Here is a 10340-nt window from a genome sequence, read left to right on the forward strand (position 1 = left end):
GAACAGTATTTAGGGGAGCAGCAATGTAAGAGATATGATGTTGTTGTACACGGAAAGGCAAGAGTTTGACAGTGGGCTTATTTTGTCTTTTGTTTCCCTTCTTTGTGAGCACATGCAAAAAAGGTTCCCTGAAGATGAGCTGAAAGAATGGGCAAGGTTTGAAATCCAGGCAATACCAAACACAATCACATTTTGATTTTGGGACTGAGAATATACAAAGACTTGTTGAAAAGAATAAAAATGTCTTGGTCCTGGGTGATTGTGAAACACCAGAAGATGTTGTCCGACAATAAAGAGACTATAAATATGTGGTGGCAGAACATGTAAAGGGTGGGTTATTTACCACCTTTTTAAGACATGGTGAATTTCACTGTACGCAGTGTTGCTCAGTATAGTGTGGTGTCTCAACTTGTTGATGTCTGTGCAACATTAGAAGCATCTAGTGCAGATTGTGAACGCGGATTCCGCCTTATAAATACTATCAAAAGTAAATTGAGGAATAGACTAGAGCAGAAGCATTTGGACATGCTGATGAGAACAAATGCCTACCTCCTGAATGGGAAAGTTGACCTAGATAGAGTTTATCAGCACTGGAAAAATGGCAAGGATCGCCGTGAGAAGCAACACTGTCACCCATCTAGTGATGCCACTTGACGTGTCTGGACGGCCCTCTCCTACAGTCCATGTTTGCTTGGATGTCGAAGTTTCACAAACTATGTTTGGTGAGATAGCCCAACATTACTCAGTAGCTTTCAGATTAAATTGTAAATATGTTATGTAATTGTGTAACTTATTGTGCATATGTGATATTGTGTAGGCTCTCAACATTTCCCCACCCAATGAACAGTGCTTCAGTTAAGATATTTAATAAAAATCTTATGATTGTACCACCGTTGGAGTCTTGTGCTTTTCTAAACCTGAAGTGTACTTGCCTGTGTAACCAATTCATGTCATGGCGTGTTTATCCAATTTGCAAACCGGCCTTAAGACCCTTAACGTGGTGCTGTATGTGCGAAAATGCACCATCTTTTCACTTTTTTAAGTAAACATTTAGAGTGACATTTGGGGCTGCACACACGCATGGTCTGGTTCCTGGCGCACATAGCCATGGTTGCAGTGCACGGAGACCCTCCACTGCCGTACACAAAGGAAAATAATTAGAGGAAACATTGGTGTGGGGGTGCAGTGTGCCCAGCCCTCGAGGGAGTAGCTGGCGTTACAACTTCCTGCGGGACACTAGAACGTGTCTCGCAGGATACTACAATGGCCAGCCCATCCATCGCCGAGGTAAGTGGAGCAGGTGAGGGCAGTGCTGATCTCAAAGATATCATTAGCGTCTGTGCAATGACTCGGACGGGCAGGAAGGGGTGTTGGGGGGCAAGCACTTGTATAGAAGTGTAATCTAATCATCAGTTGATAGCTGCTCCCGATTTTGAGACGAATAAAGTGTCTTTAGAAGTTTCTTTCACGATGATTGTATAATTTGTGTGTTTTAGGTAAGTAGCTAAATATTTAAATACCAGCTGTGTATAGAAAGAAGAACTCGTTTCCACCTAGTTCAATGGGTGCCATGAAATAGGCAATTTTTCAGCAGCCCCCTGATTGGTTATCGTGCAGGAATAAGCGACGTTCACCACGTCCCAGCACAACACCCACGAGAGCTTGGCAGAAGTGCTGCTCAGAACAGGCACATTCGTGGAAACCAAGAGCCACAGCCGGTTTCCAGACACAGAAGGTAAAGTTGCGAGGCGCCACTTGGATGAATTTACTTTGTTTTGCACAATATCTATTCATCACCAAGCAGTTTTCATTAATTGTGAAGCGTTCACGTGCACGGTGTGCCAAGCATCCCAGTAAGTTGCTCCTCTTATTATCTCACATCACATCTCGTATCTGCGCACTGTGCATTATCTGAGATAATGCACAGTGTGCAGATACGAGATTATCTGATTGCAAATGCATAAATGCAAACAACACTCACCTGGCAGCGGGCGGCACGCAGCACTGGCAAACCGTCAACAGCAGCCATGGAGAGTGGGACACTGGGACTGGACACTCAAACTGGGACAGGCAGGGCAGGGGCCAGGGGACTACTACGGCTAGAAATTATTACATTTTGGGGTGGCGACTGCAAGAGAGGGCCTCTCATCGTCATGGTCTCACTCTCAGTCCCTGGGTTCAGGGGGTCACGCTCACTTTTTATTGCACGAGCCCCAATGCGCATGTGTCACCACCAACAGCCACGCCCGCCCCATCCCCCTAAGGTGAATGAACTAACTGTGAACTGAAGACTGAGCAGGCTGTGCAGACGCGGCGGTGCAGACATCTGCATGCCGCACGGCATGTGTAACCCGGACCTCCTCCTAAAATGACCCTCACTGCTGCTGCATTATTTATCCAGCACTGACCAGGAGAGATTAATTAAATTGTGTTTTTTACCCCACGGAGCGAGGAGACAGTGAGAAGCAGCAGACGCAGCAGTACAGTAGTGAGTAAGTGACTACTGTACTGAGTGCAGCACAAACAATCGGCTCCCCACCCCACCCAGCAACAAAACCGGCCCCCCCACCAAAAAAACGGCCCCCACCCCTGGAAGCCTACCGGGGGACTGCCCGAAGCCCGGCATTGCCAGTCCATCCCTGAATTTAGCTCGTCCCATGAAGGAAAGAGGCAGTGACCTCCAGTGGCTCAGGTCAGTTACCAGACGTATCAGTTGGGGCCCCAGGTTTCTTGCAAGAAACTCCACCCTGTCTCTAGTAATGTATACCCCAAGTACTTAAACCCGTTTACCGCTGAACACCTCATCGGGACCCGTGGGGGGGGCCTGAGAACGGGTAAAACAATGACTTTGCCCAATTAATCGTATAGCCCGAATAGCTACCGAACAATTCAAAGAGGTGGAGCGCCTGCACTATCGAGTGATAAGGTCTGGCCATATATATCACAATATCATCCGCATATAAGGAAATACGCTCCTCCCTCTCGTGGTTCAGCTCCAGGCCCCAGAATGACCTGTCTCTCCGAATCCAGTGGGCCAGTGGTTCTAGGGCCAGGGCAAACAGGAGGGGGGACAGAGGACACCCCTATCTGGTTGCCTTCGCAGGGGAAAAACTCGAGACACCGCTCTGTTAACTCTCACCCTCGCTACCGGCTGCTCGTACAAAAGTCATACCCAACTGCAAAATATCGGGCCAAAGCCCAGTCAATGGACATCCTTAAATAAATAAGGCCATTCAAAACTGTCGAATGCCATTGAGGCGTCCAGCCCCATCAATGCTGTTGGCCATGGGTGTTGCCCACGTCTTCTGTCATATATAAGACCCCATACAGGCGTCGTAGATTGTGTCTAGTACTCCGGCGCGGCATAAACCCTGACTGATCAATGTGTACCAGATCCAGCAGAACACAGAGCCGCCTCATCACCAGGGGCTTAGCCAAGACCTTGGCCTCCACATTAATAAGCAAAATTGGCCGGTAACAAGAGCATTGATTTGCCGGCTTCCCTGCTTTGTGGATTATCACTACTGTGGCCTCTCTCTGATCCGGCGGAAGCCTCCCCACATCACGCGCTTTTAGATACATCTGCAGGAGAGTGTTAATGATGATGTTTGCTTACCGCTTGAATATTTCTACTGGAAGTCCATTCGGTCTCTGCGCCTTCCCGGCCTGGAGAGAGTTGAGGGCCTCTCCTATCTCCAACCCAGTAAATTCAGCCTCTAATCGGTCTCTTTGTTCCTGAGAGAGTGTGGGCAGCGCAAAGTCCTGCAGAAACTCCGCACAGTCCTGTTCCGTCCTGGTACAATCCGGGGTGTAAACCCTTTCTAAATAAGCCTCAAATGCCTCAGCTGTATCTGTGCCAGTGGAAGCCTCCGCTCCCGTCCCATCTCGCACCTCGGCCACCCATGAGCCCTCTCTGTCCCAGCGTTCAAGCCACTCCAGCAGCTTCAGGCTTTTGTCTTCTGCATCCTATGTCCGATGTAGCGTAGCAAGAGAGTAGGCTCGCACTTCGTTCTCAGCTGATGCATGGAGTTCCTTTTGTTTCAGGACCAAGACATGCCTGTGATCGACTGAGAACGTCACACCGGCGTCACGCTTGAGGATCTCTATCTCGCTTTCTAACTGTCTAATCTGTATGGACTCCTCTTTTTTCTGAGCACCAATCAATGCTTGGGCCTGACCTCTCAGGACCGTTTTATAAGATTCCCATAATGTTTGTTGGGATTCGACCTAGCCCCGATTTTCTGCAAAATATAGCTGGGAACCCTCCCGTAGTTTATCACTTAAGGTTTTGTCTCTAAGACGCCATGGGTCTATCCTTGGGAAGGATGCCCTAGTGGTCACTGCGCCCTTAAGGATAACGCTGACCAGGGAGTGGTCAGACATTCCCTGAGCCAGGATGCCGGGTTTCGCAAAGTCGCCAAGCTGGTCTGTGTGAATAGGTGATCTAACCTGGACAAGGACCCATGTCGGGCCAAATAGAATGTGTAGTGTCTGTGAGAGGGGTGATGTGCGCGCCACAGGTCACCAAGCCAAAGGGCCATCACAAAGCCTTGTAGTCCACATTCCCCCCTGTACCCTTGCCCCTCACTCAATCGGTCCAAGTCAGCGTCCATTACAGAATTTGTGTCACCCTCCCAACAGGAGGAAGGTCAGCCAGGAAGGATCCCAATCTCGCATAAGTCGTGGCATGTAGGCCAGGCACGATTTAGCAAGAGCCCAAGACTATTGTTCACCCCTCCCATCTACCCATCACAGCAGCCATGCATCATGAGTCTTCTGTCCATGTACCCAAAATTACCATAGGCTGGGTGTTGCGTATCAATATTCCTACTGCCCTAGAGCCAGACGTGAACACCGAATGGGCCACCATTTAATAGCCAAAGCATTACACCTATTGCCACGTAGGTGTGTCTCCTGGAGGAGAACCACATCAAGGGAATGCCGTTTCAGGTACTGTAACACTAATGCCCACTTAATTTAGTTGTCCAGTCCATTTACATTCCACGTCCATATCTTAACTTGTGTCTGTTCACCCATTCGCCTCGTGGGGCCTCCACTTCCTTGGATCAGTCATGTCCCACTGCATCCCATTAAAGCCATTCCAACATGCATAAGAACTAAATTTACAATTAGCAAAACATAACCTCCCCATAGAACGTACCCCCCCTCCTGCCCACTCCCCCACACTGCCTCCCTGCTCAGTGGGTCCCCAACCTCCCACCTTTCAAACTTGCAGAGAGCCTGTCGCCCCATCAGCCCCAAATCAACTTGATGAGGTAGCGTAAGCCTGCAGTCAGCAGAAAGAATAATACATAGCTAACGGTCTTCTCTCCCAGTAAATAGATGTTTTAGGATTACCCTTCCCCAACTCCCCGGGCCCTCCCCCCCTTAACACTCCCGACCATTGCTGAAGTCACTAGGAACACAACCTCTGAATATCAAATCAGCACATTCCTACAACCGTGAAGTTCGGTGTCCTCAATTATCCTACAGGGTCCCCCTTTAGACTCAGGGCCCCGAGGTCCATACCATCTCCACCACCATTAAGGACAGAAATCACCTCAGTCAGTTACGACATCCATAGTCACTTGAGCGTACTCTGTTCACGTTCTCGGTTCTCTGATGACGGTCTATCCTTCTTCGGCGCGTCTCGTCCGGGTTGGCTGTGTTCAGATCTGCGCAGGCCACCATTTTTACCCACAGTCCTCCATCCAGTCGCTGGCCTCTTCAGGTGAGTCAAAGAAGTATGACTTGCCTCATTTATGATTTTGAGTTGTGCTGGATAGAGCATCATATATTTCACCCCTTGTTCTCTGAGGGCTCTCTTAACCCCGTCAAAGGACCTCTTCTGGCGCTGGACGTTAACAGTAAAGTCTGGAAAAAAGCGAATTGTGGCGTTCTCAATCTGCAGGTCCCCAGATACCCGCAATGCCTGCAGGATGGTATCACAATCCTTGTAGTTCAGGATCCGGGCTATGGTACGTGGATGGGCCCCAGGCTTAGGCCTCCCTCCCAAAGAAGATTGAGCCCTCCCCACCGAAAAGAAGTTGGACAGGCGCTTCGGCTTGAGGTATCAAGTCTTCCATGAACCAGTCTGTGGACGGCCACTCCATGCCTTCTGGGACCCCCATGATGCAAATGTTGTTGCGCCTCGCCCATCCCTCCTGAGCATCCAGCCGGGCATAGATGTCAGTTTGGTTTTTCATTAGGGCGGCTACTTGCTCTTCGAGTCTCTTTGTTTTGGATTGGAGGTTACCAATACCACTCTCTGCCTCTGCCACTTTGTCCGACATCTTCCTGAAGTCTGCGCGCAGTAAATTGACCTCCTCGGTTACCGAGTCCAGCTTAGGTTCAGGGTTCCGCGCATCTCTCTGATGGCCGCCATGATGTCTCTGAGCGATGGGTCGGGTCCGTCCTCCAGTATTTCACCCTGTGGGCTCCCTCCTTGGCTTCCGTCCTCTCTTCCCATGGCCACCGTATACTTATCTATGTGGTTTGATTGGCATTGAACTTGCAGTCTGTTGCGACCCATGTCTGTGACCATTTTCCTGTCGCACGTGTTGCGGGGAGGACCTCTGATGATGGTGCTGCGTTCTTGTGGGGCCCTCCGGCGCCTTCTGTATGCAGGCTAGGCTTTCGCTTAGACATTTCTTCTTGCAATTCAGTCCTTTTCAGGCAGACTGTTGTTGGTTGCTACACCTCCACCCACTGTCACTCTTCAGGGCTCGCACAGGACCAGACTGAGCCGCCTCGTGTCAGGCCCTGTGTCGCAAATAAGTAGCTTGCGTTGGGCATGATGTAGACCCAGAGGACACCGTCTTCTCCCTTGCATGATCTCTCGTGTAGTCAAAGGTCCGGTCTCAATGGGGGCGTCGCTGACACTCACTCACCGGCCTTTTGAGGTTCCACTAGTTGCCTCTCGCCAACCCTGTACAGCCACACGCTCCCGGGACCACAGAGACACCAACGGAGTCAGCTGCACTGCTTGCTCAACTCGACTAGCCTCCCTTCAAAGTCTCGATGGTCAGAGCGCCATCCGCGCTGATTTATGTGGAAAGTGTGAAGTACCAAAAATAAATAATAACATATAGACCTATGCTTATTGATAGCCCCCAATACCAATTACCAATAACCAGTCAGTTAGCAGTGAAGAAGGTTCAATCGTTTATTATACAAAGACTCTGCCAGAGGAGCTTCTCGCGACCTAACCCCTCGAGGTCCGCCGAGAAGACTGCTGGCACATTATCAAGAGGTCACATATATACTGTTATACTGTTACATTTCGAAACCGTTACCTAAGAAGGAAAGATACAAGTTGGTACAGGTTGCAGACAAGGAAGAACCATATATGGCAAACAAAGGCAGCTTGTTCAGCTCAGCTCGTTATAGCAAGGTCGATGAGGGCGATTCCCTTCTGCCTATCACTCAGGAGGGATGCACAGCGCCTCCTGGAATGTGGTTATCTGACCTACACCCACTTATACCCTTGACAGGCCTAACATGCAGAAGCAGCAGTTTGTTGCGGCTGAGCTGCAATTGCTTGAGAGGGCAAACCTTACTACCCAACGCATAATTGGTTTTGCTAGTGCTATAGTCAGGCTAGGCCACTAAATGGCGCTGGTCGGGTTAAGTTATGATGCTCGTGAAAAGGTAGAAACTCAAACAGCAAGGGGAGGAGGAGCTAAATATCGATTTATGTGATACCCATCAGTGTATTAGTGCTTATACTTAATTAAATAGCTACATCACGCTAATCTTCTAAGGCGATCGTGTTCTTACAACATGTCTTAAGGACTAATTTAGACTTCAGTTCCTCAATCCACCCTTTTAGCGTGGTGTAGCTAACCAATCAGATACTAATCCTGGAAAACCTCTTCATCAATGGCCATCAGCTCATGAATCTCCTGTTGGAGCATCTGAATTGTGGGAGAGACAGGCGAGGGGAGTATCAGAGTCGTAAGTTTAGTGGCACAATAAGAGCAACAGTCAGGACCACATTGCATACATGGACAGCAGGTAAATAAGATGCCTGCAGCTCCGACCACTATCATTAATAGTTTCCATCCCCATGTTGACAACAATCCCCAGAACCAACCAGAGAGTGACCGGGACCCATTATCTGTATGTATCTCTGAGGCTAAGCAATGCAACTTCTGGATCGCTAAATGAACTGTGGGGGCGGAGTCTGGAATATAAACGCAGCAGGAACTGCCGATCACGCGGTATGCTCCTCCTCGATCAGCCAAGATAACGTCCAAAACCATCCGGTTTTGAAGCGAGACGAGTCTCGTTACCTGAAGTTCTTCCGTTATATTGGTCATTATATCTGTAGTAATATTAATGACTCTCTCCACCACCCTGGACAATCGTCTAATTTCCCTGCTGGTGAAGATTGGACCCCATATTGGAAATAATCCCATGGCAACATCGTAGAATTGCTGCAATGAAGTATCAGTCTGATCTACTTCAGTCATCTCAAGTTGCCTCCTGCGTCTACTAGGAACTGTATCAGATTCATACAACTGGTGAATCTTGTGGTAGTTCGAAGGGGCTATATACACTGGGGGATACAGGAAGGACAAATAACATCGACCTGCCCATCCTCGAGGCAACCAAGTATAGGCATTTTCTCCGCATACAAAATAAACATTTGGTGGAGTTAATAATGGCGGGCTGCTAAAACTCTTCATTCTGTAAGTATAGTTACACAGACTATTCCCGACCTGCACATGTCCTATTTCCTGGACACAGAAAGCAGAGGAAGCATTCAAAATGGGTACTGGCATAATTCGATCGCTAGTAACATTTCTAGTAATGAACTGCTGAAAATACTGTGAATGACTTGAAATTGGTAAAATCGAAAAGTTAATTTTTTAACCAGGAACTATTTTCATGAGTGGTGTATACATTCATACAGGCATTTGGATCTAAAGATCCATCTCCATCATTCCCTTCTGGATCAAAACCTTGGTGTGTCTCAATATATGCTAAAATCATATTATAGTCTTTCTCCGTATACTGTTTAGGATTTTCCACATAATGATTATACATGGCCGACAGCATCTGGAACCATGCTTCACAACTAGCTAAATATGATAAGGGTAAGGAGAGGAACAAGTTGTGCTTGTGCATAACTGACGGCAAAATGCCACAAACCCAACAGTCGGTAATATTAGTAGTACTATGCGTTTGATGAAGCATTTCCACAAATACATTTTTAGCATAGGTCTGACGATGTCTTTCCTTGTGGGGAGCTAATGAAAACAGCATATGATCTGGGGGGGCAACAGTGGTTTTCATCATGGTCTGCATTGGGTACTGGTACTCTAGATATATGAACACACTCATAAAGATTACTAATATAACCGCTATTACTATTACAAATGCTACCTGCACACGCGTGGGTCAAGCAGAAAACATGGGTACATAAAATGGTAAATGTCGTGGAGCAAAAGGACGTTCTTCTTCAGGCACAACAAGACCAAAAGGGTACATTCCTAGCTAAAAGTCCAAAACTACACTGGGCCAGAGCAGACCTTCCTGCCAGAGGGTTCTTCTTCCCTGTGTCCGTCTAGAGCCTCACAGGCAGACTCCTATCGTTCATCTCAAAGGAAACAATCGATTGGTGTGGCAATCATTGATGCGGAAGGGAAAACAACATACAACCTGGGCCCTGGGATGCAAAAGTCTTTCTGAACAGAGCAAATATCAAAGTTCCAGCTCTCAACGGGTTCAGTCCAGTGTCTCGCTCGGTACCTCAGAGAAGAATTCAATGAAACCCTATTTACTCAAGTCTTTCCTTATCTCCTAACCGTTTAGTCTGAGGTACCGTGATGTTTTCTTGGCCGCAGGCTGTAACGGACATGAACTGGGACTTCCTGATCAGCAAATAACACAGGAGAAGGTGTGTTTCCTTCATCTGAGCCACTACTGACTTTGCGCGAAGTGACAACGACAGGATCAGGGGCAATTGCGGATTCCACTGGTGCTGCCTCACCCAATCCTGTCACTCCTTCTTCTAACCTCTGCTCAATTTCAAAGGCGTCCGAAAAAGGGACAAATCTGGTGGCTCTCTCACTTTCCTGCGTCAGAATTCCATCCGGATGCTGTCGATCATAAGGAAGTGGGAGGGGCAGTTTCTTCAGGTGGGACACATGAATCCAGTGTCTCTTTTCCTCCACCTTCACTGCCGTCCGTGTCACCAGGAGAATCTGATGTGGCTTAGACCATCTCGGAGCCAGGCTGGTGTCTCGCTGAAATTTCTTGACTAGCACCCATGGCCAGATTCCAAACGATGTCCGGGGCCCTCTGGCAGGGGCTGCAACACTGATGCTACCAGC

The sequence above is a fragment of the Lissotriton vulgaris genome, chromosome 1_1 (genome assembly GCF_964263255.1).
Source record: "Lissotriton vulgaris chromosome 1_1, aLisVul1.2, whole genome shotgun sequence".
Classification (NCBI taxonomy): domain Eukaryota; kingdom Metazoa; phylum Chordata; class Amphibia; order Caudata; family Salamandridae; genus Lissotriton; species Lissotriton vulgaris.